This window comes from Lonchura striata, chromosome Z (genome assembly GCF_050655825.1).
Source record: "Lonchura striata isolate lonStrDom1 chromosome Z, ASM5065582v1, whole genome shotgun sequence".
Classification (NCBI taxonomy): domain Eukaryota; kingdom Metazoa; phylum Chordata; class Aves; order Passeriformes; family Estrildidae; genus Lonchura; species Lonchura striata.
In genome coordinates, this window is record NC_140740.1 from 35337516 (window position 1) to 35351343 (window position 13828).

Consider the following 13828-nt stretch of genomic DNA (forward strand, 5'->3'; position numbering starts at 1 on the left):
GACCGGAATGCATCGTAGCGAAAAGCTTTGCCAGTGTGTCTCGCAGGGAAAAAGCTTGCCAGCACAGCAGACTTATCCCGCTCTTGCCCAGAAACATGGACTTGCCTCACACTCCAAAGACACTGCTCTTTCCTAAGCAGGCTAGGAAATGCTCTCAGATGGCCGTGCTGTCTGCCTGCTCCTGCCCAGCTCGTAGTTTTAGGTGCGCACATCCCAGCCTGGCATTCAGTGCACAGTCAAGGCAATTGCAAAATCCAGCAGCTGCTCATTCCCAAACACAAGGCGCTGTTTATTCTCTTGCTTCCCGACAAATTCGGCACAGCCCTTCTTTTCTGCAGCTGCCACCGAGGTCTCTGCATCCTGGAGCCTCAGAGGACGAGCACGATTTTGCCAGGAGAGGCTGTATCAGGACGAAGTCTAAACGCAGGAAAGTTGTCCAGGAACACCTGCCATAAGCATTGAAGCAGGGAATTGAAGGGGCACGGAGCTGCAGCCACTGTCCTTTAGCAATCCGAAGAATGCGCACACAAGCCGGCTTCGTTCTTCGCCTCGTACAAGCCTCCTCTCTCTGCAGCCCCACGGAGGCGAAGAAGCGGCTGCTTCGTGCACAGATGAGGGCAGCGGCAGGTGCAGGCTCCGAAGCGCGGCTTCGGCAGAAAGACGCCGGGGAGCGGCACTTCCCTCCGGACAGCTCCGGATCGCCGTAGTCTGCGTTCTGAAAGGACTGCATCATAGCGAAAAGCTTTGCCAGTGTGTCTCGCAGGGAAAAAGCTTACCAGCACAGCGGACTTATCCCGCTCTTGCCCAGAAACATGGACTTGCCTCACACTCCAAAGACACCGCTCTTTCCTGGGCAGGCTAGGAAATGCTCTCAGATGGCCGTGCTGCCTTCCTGCTCCGGCCCAGCTCGTAGTTTTAGGTGCGCACATACCAGCCTGGCATTCAGTGCACAGTCAAGGCAATTGCAAAATCCAGCAGCTGCTCATTCCCAAACACAAGGCGCTGTTTATGCTCTTGCTTCCCGACAAATTTGGCGCTGCCCTACTTTTCTGCAGCTGCCACCGAGGTCTCTGCATCCTGGAGCCTCAGAGGACGAGCACGATTTTGCAGGGAGGGGCTGTATCAGGACAAAGTATAAACGCAGGAAAGTAGTCCAGGAACACCTGCCATAAGCATGCCAGCCGTGAATTCAAGGGGCACGGAGCTGCAGCCACTCTCCTTTAGCAATCCGAAGAATGCGCACACAAGCCGGCTTCGTTCTTCGCCTCCTACAAGCCACCGTCTCTGCGGCTCCCGGAGGCGAAGGAGTGGCTGCTTCGTGTACAGATGAGGGCAGCGGCAGCCGCAGGCTCCGAAGCGCGGCTTCGGCAGAAAGACGCCGGGGAGCGGCACTTCCCTCCGGACAGCTCCGGATCGCCGGAGTCTGCGTCCTGACAGGACTGCATCATAGCGAAAAGCTTTGCCAGTGTGTCTCGCAGGGAAAAAGCTTACCAGCACAGCAGACTTATCCCGCTCTTGCCCAGAAACATGGACTTGCCTCACACTCCAAAGACACTGCTCTTTCCTAAGCAGGCTAGGAAATTCTCTCAGATGGCCGTGCTGTCTGCCTGCTCCTGCCCAGCTCGTAGTTTTAGGTGCGCACAAATCCCAGACTGGCATTCAGTGCACAGTCAAGGCAATTGCAAAATCCAGCAGCTGCTCATTCCCAAACACAAGGCGCTGTTTATGCTCTTGCTTCCCGACAAATTCGGCGCAGCCCTTCTTTTCTGCACCTGCCACCGAGGTCTCTGCATCCTGGAGCCTCAGAGGACGAGCACGATTTTGCAGGGAGGGGCTGTATCAGGGCGAAGTATAAACGCAGGAAAGTAGTCCAGGAACACCTGCCATAAGCATGCCAGCCGTGAATTCAAGGGGCACGGATCTGCAGCCACTGTCCTTTAGCAATCCGAAGAATGCGCACACAAGCCGGCTTCGTTCTTCGCCTCGTACAAGCCACCTCTCTCTGCGGCTCCCGGAGGCGAAGAAGCGGCTGCTTCGTGCACAGATGAGGACAGCGGCCGCCGCAGGCTCCGAAGCGCGGCTTCGGCAGAAAGACGCCGGGGAGCGCCACTTCCCTCCGGACAGCTCCGGACCGCCGTAGTCTACGTCCTGAGTGGACTTCATCATAGCGAAAAGCTTTGCCAGTGTGTCTCGCAGGGAAAAAGCTTACCAGCACAGCGGACTTCTCCCGCTCTTGCCCAGAAACATGGACTTGCCTCACACTCCAAAGACATTGCTCTTTCCTAAGCAGGCTAGGAAATGCTCTCAGATGGCCGTGCTGTCTGCCTGCTCCTGCCCAGCTCGTAGTTTTAGGAGCGCACATCCCAGCCTGGCATTCAGTGCACAGTCAAGGCAATTGCAAAATCCAGCAGCTGCTCATTCCCAAACACAAGGCGCTGTTTATGCTCTTGCTTCCCGACAAATTCGGCGCAGCCCTTCTTTTCTGCAGCTGCCACCGAGGTCTCTGCATCCTGGAGCCTCAGAGGACGAGCACGATTTAGCCAGGAGAGGCTGTATCAGGGCGAAGTCAAAAGGCAGGAAAGTAGTCCAGGAACACCTGCCATAAGCATGCCCGCCGTGAATTCAAGGGGCACGGATCTGCAGCCACTGTCCTTTAGCAATCCGAAGAATGCGCACACAAGCCGGCTTCGTTCTTCGCCTCCTACAAGCCACCTCTCTCTGCTGCTCCCGGAGGCGAAGAAGTGGCTGCTTCGTACACAGATGAGGGCAGCGGCAGCCGCAGGCTCCGAAGCCCGGCTTCGGCAGAAAGACGCCGGGGAGCGCCACTTCCCTCCGGACAGCTCCGGACAGCCGTAGTCTGCGTCCTGAGTGGACTTCATCATAGTGAAAAGCTTTGCCAGTGTGTCTCGCAGGGAAAAAGTTAACCAGCACAGCGGACTTCTCCCGCTCTTGCCAAGAAACATGGACTTGCCTCACACTCCAAAGACACTTCTCTTTTCCGAGTAGACAAGAAAATGCTCTCAGATGGCCGTGCTCGCTGCCTGCTCCTGCCCAGCTCGTAGTTTTAGGTGCGCACATCCCAGCCTGGCATTCAGTGCACAGTCAAGGCAATTGCAAAATCCAGCAGCTGCTCATTCCCAAACACAAGGCGCTGTTTATGCTCTTGCTTCCCGACAAATTCGGCGCAGCCCTTCTTTTCTGCAGCTGCCACCGAGGTCTCTGCATCCTGGAGCCTCAGAGGAGGAGCACGATTTTGCCAGGAGAGGCTGTATCAGGACGAAGTCTAAACGCAGGAAAGTTGTCCAGGAACACCTGCCATAAGCATTGAAGCAGGGAATTGAAGGGGCACGGAGCTGCAGCCACTGTCCTTTAGCAATCCGAAGAATGCGCACACAAGCCGGCTTCGTTCTTCGCCTCGTACAAGCCTCCTCTCTCTGCAGCCCCACGGAGGCGAAGAAGCGGCTGCTTCGTGCACAGATGAGGGCAGCGGCAGGTGCAGGCTCCGAAGCGCGGCTTCGGCAGAAAGACGCCGGGGAGCGGCACTTCCCTCCGGACAGCTCCGGATCGCCGTAGTCTGCGTTCTGAAAGGACTGCATCATAGCGAAAAGCTTTGCCAGTGTGTCTCGCAGGGAAAAAGCTTACCAGCACAGCGGACTTATCCCGCTCTTGCCCAGAAACATGGACTTGCCTCACACTCCAAAGACACCGCTCTTTCCTGGGCAGGCTAGGAAATGCTCTCAGATGGCCGTGCTGCCTTCCTGCTCCGGCCCAGCTCGTAGTTTTAGGTGCGCACATCCCAGCCTGGCATTCAGTGCACAGTCAAGGCAATTGCAAAATCCAGCAGCTGCTCATTCCCAAACACAAGGCGCTGTTTATGCTCTTGCTTCCCGACAAATTTGGCGCTGCCCTACTTTTCTGCAGCTGCCACCGAGGTCTCTGCATCCTGGAGCCTCAGAGGACGAGCACGATTTTGCAGGGAGGGGCTGTAGCAGGACAAAGTATAAACGCAGGAAAGTAGTCCAGGAACACCTGCCATAAGCATGCCAGCCGTGAATTCAAGGGGCACGGAGCTGCAGCCACTGTCCTTTAGCAATCCGAAGAATGCGCACACAAGCCGGCTTCGTTCTTCGCCTCCTACAAGCCACCGTCTCTGCGGCTCCCGGAGGCGAAGGAGTGGCTGCTTCGTGTACAGATGAGGGCAGCGGCAGCCGCAGGCTCCATAGCGCGGCTTCGGCAGAAAGACGCCGGGGAGCGGCACTTCCCTCCGGACAGCTCCGGATCGCCGTAGTCTGCGTCCTGACAGGACTGCATCATAGCGAAAAGCTTTGCCAGTGTGTCTCGCAGGGAAAAAGCTTACCAGCACAGCAGACTTATCCCGCTCTTGCCCAGAAACATGGACTTGCCTCACACTCCAAAGACACTGCTCTTTCCTAAGCAGGCTAGGAAATTCTCTCAGATGGCCGTGCTGTCTGCCTGCTCCTGCCCAGCTCGTAGTTTTAGGTGCGCACAAATCCCAGACTGGCATTCAGTGCACAGTCAAGGCAATTGCAAAATCCAGCAGCTGCTCATTCCCAAACACAAGGCGCTGTTTATGCTCTTGCTTCCCGACAAATTCGGCGCAGCCCTTCTTTTCTGCACCTGCCACCGAGGTCTCTGCATCCTGGAGCCTCAGAGGACGAGCACGATTTTGCAGGGAGGGGCTGTATCAGGGCGAAGTATAAACGCAGGAAAGTAGTCCAGGAACACCTGCCATAAGCATTGAAGCAGGGAATTGAAGGGGCACGGAGCTGCAGCCACTGTCCTTTAGCAATCCGAAGAATGCGCACACAAGCCGGCTTCGTTCTTCGCCTCGTACAAGCCACCTCTCTCTGCGGCTCCCGGAGATGAAGAAGCGGCTGCTTCGTGCACAGATGAGGACAGCGGCAGCCGCAGGCTCCGAAGCGCGGCTTCGGCAGAAAGACGCCGGGGAGCGGCACTTCCCTCCGGACAGCTCCGGACCGCCGTAGTCTGCGTCCTGACCGGAATGCATCGTAGCGAAAAGCTTTGCCAGTGTGTCTCCAGGGAAAAAGCTTGCCAGCACAGCAGACTTATCCCGCTCTTGCCCAGAAACATGGACTTGCCTCACACTCCAAAGACACTGCTCTTTCCTAAGCAGGCTAGGAAATGCTCTCAGATGGCCGTGCTGTCTGCCTGCTCCTGCCCAGCTCGTAGTTTTAGGTGCGCACATCCCAGCCTGGCATTCAGTGCACAGTCAAGGCAATTGCAAAATCCAGCAGCTGCTCATTCCCAAACACAAGGCGCTGTTTATTCTCTTGCTTCCCGACAAATTCGGCACAGCCCTTCTTTTCTGCACCTGCCACCGAGGTCTCTGCATCCTGGAGCCTCAGAGGACGAGCACGATTTTGCAAGGAGGGGCTGTATCAGGGCGAAGTATAAACGCAGGAAAGTAGTCCAGGAACACCTGCCATAAGCATGCCAGCCGTGAATTCAAGGGGCACGGAGCTGCAGCCACTCTCCTTTAGCAATCCGAAGAATGCGCACACAAGCCGGCTTCGTTCTTCGCCTCGTACAAGCCACCGTCTCTGCAGCTCCCGGAGGCGAAGGAGTGGCTTCTTCGTGCACAGATGAGGGCAGCGGCAGCCGCAGGCTCCGAAGCGCGGCTTCGGCAGAAATACGCCGGGGAGCGGCACTTCCCTCCAGACAGCTCCGGACCGCCGTAGTCTGCGTCCTGACAGGACTGCATCGTAGCAAAAAGCTTTGCCAGTGTGTCTCGCAGGGAAAAAGCTTACCAGCACAGCGGAATTATCCCGATCTTGCCAAGAAACATGGACTTGCCTCACACTCCAAAGACACTGCTCTTTCCTAAGCAGGCTAGGAAATTCTCTCAGATGGATGTGCTCTCTTCCTGCTCCTGCCCAGCTCGTAGTTTTAGGTGCGCACATCCCAGCCTGGCATTCAGTGCACAGTCAAGGCAATTGCAAAATCCAGCAGCTGCTCATTCCCAAACACAAGGCGCTGTTTATGCTCTTGCTTCCCGACAAATTCGGCGCAGCCCTTCTTTTCTGCACCTGCCACCGAGGTCTCTGCATCCTGGAGCCTCAGAGGACGAGCACGATTTAGCCAGGAGGGGCTGTATCAGGGCGAAGTCAAAAGGCAGGAAAGTAGTCCAGGAACACCTGCCATAAGAATGCCATCCCTGAATTGAGGGGGCACGGAGCTGCAGCCACTGTCCTTTAGCAATCCGAAGAATGCGCACACAAGCCGGCTTCGTTCTTCGCCTCCTACAAGCCACCTCTCTCTGCGGCTCCCGGAGATGAAGAAGCGGCTGCTTCGTGCACAGATGAGGGCAGCGGCAGCCGCAGGCTCCGTAGCCTGGCTTCGGCAGAAAGACGACGGGAAGCGCCACTTCCCTCCGGACAGCTCCGGACAGCCGTAGTCTGCGTCCTGAGTGGACTTCATCATAGTGAAAAGCTTTGCCAGTGTGTCTCGCAGGGAAAAAGCTTACCAGCACAGCGGAATTATCCCGCTCTTGCCAAGAAACATGGACTTGCCTCACACTCCAAAGACACTGCTCTTTCCTAAGCAGGCTAGGAAATGCTCTCAGATGGATGTGCTCTCTTCCTGGTCCTGCCCAGCTCGTAGTTTTAGGTGCGCACATCCCAGCCTGGCATTCAGTGCACAGTCAAGGCAATTGCAAAATCCAGCAGCTGCTCATTCCCAAACACAAGGCACTGTTTATGCTCTTGCTTCCCGACAAATTCGGCGCTGCCCTTCTTTTCTGCACCTGCCACCGAGGTCTCTGCATCCTGGAGCCTCAGAGGACGAGCACGATTTTGCCAGGAGAGGCTGTATCAGGGAGAAGTATAAACGCAGGAAAGTAGTCCAGGAACACCTGCCATAAGCATGCCAGCCGTGAATTCAAGGGGCACGGAGCTGCAGCCACTGTCCTTTAGCAATCCGAAGAATGCGCACACAAGCCGGCTTCGTTCTCCGCCTCCTACAAGCCACCTCTCTCTGCGGCTCCCGGAGGCGAAGGAGCGGCTGCTTGGTGCACAGATGAGGGCAGCGGCAGCCGCAGGCTCTGAAGCGCGGCTTCGGCAGAAAGACGCCGGGGAGCGGCACTTCCCTCCGGACAGCTCCGGACCGCCGTAGTCTGCGTCCTGACCGGAATGCATCGTAGCGAAAAGCTTTGCCAGTGTGTCTCCAGGGAAAAAGCTTACCAGCACAGCAGACTTATCCCGCTCTTGCCCAGAAACATGGACTTGCCTCACACTCCAATGACACTGCTCTTTTCCCAGCAGACTAGAAAATTCTCTCAGATGGCCGTGCTCTCTGCCTGCTCCTGCCCAGCTCGTAGTTTTAGGTGCGCACATCCCAGACTGGCATTCAGTGCACAGTGTAGGCAATTGCAAAATCCAGCAGCTGCTCATTCCCAAACACAAGGCGCTGTTTATGCTCTTGCTTCCCGACAAATTCGGCGCAGCCCTTCTTTTCTGCACCTGCCACCGAGGTCTCTGCATCCTGGAGCCTCAGAGGACGAGCACGATTTTGCAGGGAGGGGCTGTATCAGGACGAAGTCTAAACGCAGGAAAGTAGTCCAGGAACACCTGCCATAAGCATGCCAGCCGTGAATTCAAGGGGCACGGAGCTGCAGCCACTGTCCTTTAGCAGTCCGAAGAATGCGCACACAAGCCGGCTTCGTTCTTCGCCTCCTACAAGCCACCGTCTCTGCGGCTCCCGGAGGCGAAGGAGTGGCTTCTTCGTGCACAGATGAGGGCAGCGGCAGCCGCAGGCTCCATAGCGCGGCTTCGGCAGAAAGACGCCGGGGAGCGGCACTTCCCTCCGGACAGCTCCGGACCGCCGTAGTCTGCGTCCTGACAGGACTGCATCATAGCAAAAAGCTTTGCCGGTGTGTCTCGCAGGGAAAAAGCTTACCAGCACAGCGGAATTATCCCGCTCTTGCCAAGAAACATGGACTTGCCTCACACTCCAAAGACACCGCTCTTTCCTGGGCAGGCTAGGAAATGCTCTCAGATGGCCGTGCTGTCTTCCTGCTCCGGCCCAGCTCGTAGTTTTAGGTGCGCACATCCCAGCCTGGCATTCAGTGCACAGTCAAGGCAATTGCAAAATCCAGCAGCTGCTCATTCCCAAACACAAGGCGCTGTTTATGCTCTTGCTTCCCGACAAATTCGGCGCAGCCCTTCTTTTCTGCACCTGCCACCGAGGTCTCTGCATCCTGGAGCCTCAGAGGAGGAGCACGATTTTGCCAGGAGAGGCTGTATCAGGGCGAAGTCAAAACGCAGGAAAGTAGTCCAGGAACACCTGCCATAAGAATGCCATCCGTGAATTGAGGGGGCACGGAGCTGCAGCCACTGTCCTTTAGCACTCCGAAGAATGCGCACACAAGCCGGCTTCGTTCTTCGCCTCCTACAAGCCACCTCTCTCTGCGGCTCCCGGAGATGAAGAAGCGGCTGCTTCGTGCACAGATGAGGGCAGCGGCAGCCGCAGGCTCCGTAGCCTGGCTTCGGCAGAAAGACGCCGGGGAGCGGCACTTCCCTCCGGACAGCTCCGGACCGCCGTAGTCTGCGTCCTGACAGGACTTCATCATAGCGAAAAGCTTTGCCAGTGTGTCTCGCAGGGAAAAAGCTTACCAGCACAGCGGACTTATCCCGCTCTTGCCCAGAAACATGGACTTGCCTCACACTCCAATGACACTGCTCTTTTCCCAGCAGACTAGAAAATTCTCTCAGATGGCCGTGCTGTCTTCCTGCTCCTGCCCAGCTCGTAGTTTTAGGTGCGCACATCCCAGCCTGGCATTCAGTGCACAGTCAAGGCAATTGCAAAATCCAGCAGCTGCTCATTCCCAAACACAAGTGCGCTGTTTATGCTCTTGCTTCCCGACAAATTCGGCGCAGCCCTTCTTTTCTGCAGCTGCCACCGAGGTCTCTGCATCCTGGAGCCTCAGAGGACGAGCACGATTTTGCCAGGAGAGGCTGTATCAGGGCGAAGTCAAAAGGCAGGAAAGTTGTCCAGGAACACCTGCCATAAGCATGCCCGCCGTGAATTCAAGGGGCACGGATCTGCAGCCACTGTCCTTTAGCAATCCGAAGAATGCGCACACAAGCCGGCTTCGTTCTTCGCCTCCTACAAGCCACCTCTCTCTGCTGCTCCCGGAGGCGAAGAAGTGGCTGCTTCGTACACAGATGAGGGCAGCGGCAGCCGCAGGCTCCGAAGCCCGGCTTCGGCAGAAAGACGCCGGGGAGCGCCACTTCCCTCCGGACAGCTCCGGACAGCCGTAGTCTGCGTCCTGAGTGGACTTCATCATAGTGAAAAGCTTTGCCAGTGTGTCTCGCAGGGAAAAAGTTAACCAGCACAGCGGACTTCTCCCGCTCTTGCCAAGAAACATGGACTTGCCTCACACTCCAAAGACACTGCTCTTTTCCGAGTAGACAAGAAAATGCTCTCAGATGGCCGTGCTCGCTGCCTGCTCCTGCCCAGCTCGTAGTTTTAGGTGCGCACATCCCAGCCTGGCATTCAGTGCACAGTCAAGGCAATTGCAAAATCCAGCAGCTGCTCATTCCCAAACACAAGGCGCTGTTTATGCTCTTGCTTCCCGACAAATTCGGCGCAGCCCTTCTTTTCTGCAGCTGCCACCGAGGTCTCTGCATCCTGGAGCCTCAGAGGAGGAGCACGATTTTGCCAGGAGAGGCTGTATCAGGGCGAAGTCAAAACGCAGGAAAGTAGTCCAGGAACACCTGCCATAAGCATGCCAGCCGTGAATTCAAGGGGCACGGAGCTGCAGCCACTGTCCTTTAGCAATCCGAAGAATGCGCACACAAGCCGGCTTCGTTCTTCGCCTCCTACAAGCCACCTCTCTCTGCGGCTCCCGGAGGCGAAGAAGCGGCTGCTTCGTGCACAGATGAGGGCAGCGGCAGCCGCAGGCTCCGAAGCGCGGCTTCGGCAGAAAGACGCCGGGGAGCGGCACTTCCCTCCGGACAGCTCCGGATCGCCGTAGTCTGCGTTCTGACAGGACTGCATCATAGCGAAAAGCTTTGCCAGTGTGTCTCGCAGGGAAAAAGCTTACCAGCACAGCGGACTTATCCCGCTCTTGCCCAGAAACATGGACTTGCCTCACACTCCAAAGACACCGCTCTTTCCTGGGCAGGCTAGGAAATGCTCTCAGATGGCCGTGCTGTCTGCCTGCTCCTGCCCAGCTCGTAGTTTTAGGTGCGCACATCCTAGCCTCGCATTCAGTGCACAGTCAAGGCAATTGCAAAATCAAGAAACTGCTCATTCCCAAACACAAGGCGCTGTTTAGGCCCTTGCTTCCCGACAAATTCGGCGCTGCCCTACTTTTCTGCAGCTGCCACCGAGGTCTCTGCATCCTGGAGCCTCAGAGGACGAGCACGATTTTGCAGGGAGGGGCTGTATCAGGACAAAGTATAAACGCAGGAAAGTAGTCCAGGAACACCTGCCATAAGCATGCCAGCCGTGAATTCAAGGGGCACGGAGCTGCAGCCACTGTCCTTTAGCAATCCGAAGAATGCGCTCACAAGCCGGCTTCGTTCTTCGCCTCGTACAAGCCACCGTCTCTGCGGCTCCCGGAGGCGAAGAAGCGGCTGCTTCGTGCACAGATGAGGGCAGCGGCAGCCGCAGGCTCCGTAGCCTGGCTTCGGCAGAAAGACGCCGGGGAGCGGCACTTCCCTCCGGACAGCTCCGGACAGCCGTAGTCTGCGTCCTGACAGGACTTCATCATAGCGAAAAGCTTTGCCAGTGTGTCTCGCAGGGAAAAAGCTTACCAGCACAGCGGACTTATCCCGCTCTTGCCCAGAAACATGGACTTGCCTCACACTCCAATGACACTGCTCTTTTCCCAGCAGACTAGAAAATTCTCTCAGATGGCCGTGCTGTCTTCCTGCTCCTGCCCAGCTCGTAGTTTTAGGTGCGCACATCCCAGCCTGGCATTCAGTGCACAGTCAAGGCAATTGCAAAATCCAGCAGCTGCTCATTCCCAAACACAAGTGCGCTGTTTATGCTCTTGCTTCCCGACAAATTCGGCGCAGCCCTTCTTTTCTGCAGCTGCCACCGAGGTCTCTGCATCCTGGAGCCTCAGAGGACGAGCACGATTTTGCCAGGAGAGGCTGTATCAGGGCGAAGTCAAAAGGCAGGAAAGTTGTCCAGGAACACCTGCCATAAGCATGCCCGCCGTGAATTCAAGGGGCACGGATCTGCAGCCACTGTCCTTTAGCAATCCGAAGAATGCGCACACAAGCCGGCTTCGTTCTTCGCCTCCTACAAGCCACCTCTCTCTGCTGCTCCCGGAGGCGAAGAAGTGGCTGCTTCGTACACAGATGAGGGCAGCGGCAGCCGCAGGCTCCGAAGCCCGGCTTCGGCAGAAAGACGCCGGGGAGCGCCACTTCCCTCCGGACAGCTCCGGACAGCCGTAGTCTGCGTCCTGAGTGGACTTCATCATAGTGAAAAGCTTTGCCAGTGTGTCTCGCAGGGAAAAAGTTAACCAGCACAGCGGACTTCTCCCGCTCTTGCCAAGAAACATGGACTTGCCTCACACTCCAAAGACACTGCTCTTTTCCGAGTAGACAAGAAAATGCTCTCAGATGGCCGTGCTCGCTGCCTGCTCCTGCCCAGCTCGTAGTTTTAGGTGCGCACATCCCAGCCTGGCATTCAGTGCACAGTCAAGGCAATTGCAAAATCCAGCAGCTGCTCATTCCCAAACACAAGGCGCTGTTTATGCTCTTGCTTCCCGACAAATTCGGCGCAGCCCTTCTTTTCTGCAGCTGCCACCGAGGTCTCTGCATCCTGGAGCCTCAGAGGAGGAGCACGATTTTGCCAGGAGAGGCTGTATCAGGACGAAGTCTAAACGCAGGAAAGTTGTCCAGGAACACCTGCCATAAGCATTGAAGCAGGGAATTGAAGGGGCACGGAGCTGCAGCCACTGTCCTTTAGCAATCCGAAGAATGCGCACACAAGCCGGCTTCGTTCTTCGCCTCGTACAAGCCTCCTCTCTCTGCAGCCCCACGGAGGCGAAGAAGCGGCTGCTTCGTGCACAGATGAGGGCAGCGGCAGGTGCAGGCTCCGAAGCGCGGCTTCGGCAGAAAGACGCCGGGGAGCGGCACTTCCCTCCGGACAGCTCCGGATCGCCGTAGTCTGCGTTCTGAGTGGACTGCATCATAGCGAAAAGCTTTGCCAGTCTGTCTCGCAGGGAAAAAGCTTACCAGCACAGCGGACTTATCCCGCTCTTGCCCAGAAACATGGACTTGCCTCACACTCCAAAGACACCGCTCTTTCCTGGGCAGGCTAGGAAATGCTCTCAGATGGCCGTGCTGCCTTCCTGCTCCGGCCCAGCTCGTAGTTTTAGGTGCGCACATCCCAGCCTGGCATTCAGTGCACAGTCAAGGCAATTGCAAAATCCAGCAGCTGCTCATTCCCAAACACAAGGCGCTGTTTATGCTCTTGCTTCCCGACAAATTTGGCGCTGCCCTACTTTTCTGCAGCTGCCACCGAGGTCTCTGCATCCTGGAGCCTCAGAGGACGAGCACGATTTTGCAGGGAGGGGCTGTAGCAGGACAAAGTATAAACGCAGGAAAGTAGTCCAGGAACACCTGCCATAAGCATGCCAGCCGTGAATTCAAGGGGCACGGAGCTGCAGCCACTGTCCTTTAGCAATCCGAAGAATGCGCACACAAGCCGGCTTCGTTCTTCGCCTCCTACAAGCCACCGTCTCTGCGGCTCCCGGAGGCGAAGGAGTGGCTGCTTCGTGTACAGATGAGGGCAGCGGCAGCCGCAGGCTCCGAAGCGCGGCTTCGGCAGAAAGACGCCGGGGAGCGGCACTTCCCTCCGGACAGCTCCGGATCGCCGTAGTCTGCGTCCTGACAGGACTGCATCATAGCGAAAAGCTTTGCCAGTGTGTCTCGCAGGGAAAAAGCTTACCAGCACAGCAGACTTATCCCGCTCTTGCCCAGAAACATGGACTTGCCTCACACTCCAAAGACACTGCTCTTTCCTAAGCAGGCTAGGAAATTCTCTCAGATGGCCGTGCTGTCTGCCTGCTCCTGCCCAGCTCGTAGTTTTAGGTGCGCACAAATCCCAGACTGGCATTCAGTGCACAGTCAAGGCAATTGCAAAATCCAGCAGCTGCTCATTCCCAAACACAAGGCGCTGTTTATGCTCTTGCTTCCCGACAAATTCGGCGCAGCCCTTCTTTTCTGCACCTGCCACCGAGGTCTCTGCATCCTGGAGCCTCAGAGGACGAGCACGATTTTGCAGGGAGGGGCTGTATCAGGGCGAAGTATAAACGCAGGAAAGTAGTCCAGGAACACCTGCCATAAGCATGCCAGCCGTGAATTCAAGGGGCACGGAGCTGCAGCCACTCTCCTTTAGCAGTCCGAAGAATGCGCACACAAGCCGGCTTCGTTCTTCGCCTCGTACAAGCCACCGTCTCTGCGGCTCCCGGAGGCGAAGGAGTGGCTTCTTCGTGCACAGATGAGGGCAGCGGCAGCCGCAGGCTCCGTAGCCTGGCTTCGGCAGAAAGACGCCGGGGAGCGGCACTTCCCTCCGGACAGCTCCGGACCGCCGTAGTCTGCGTCCTGACAGGACTTCATCATAGCGAAAAGCTTTGCCAGTGTGTCTCGCAGGGAAAAAGCTTACCAGCACAGCGGACTTATCCCGCTCTTGCCCAGAAACATGGACTTGCCTCACACTCCAATGACACTGCTCTTTTCCCAGCAGACTAGAAAATTCTCTCAGATGGCCGTGCTCTCTGCCTGCTCCTGCCCAGCTCGTAGTTTTAGGTGCGCACATCCCAGCCTGG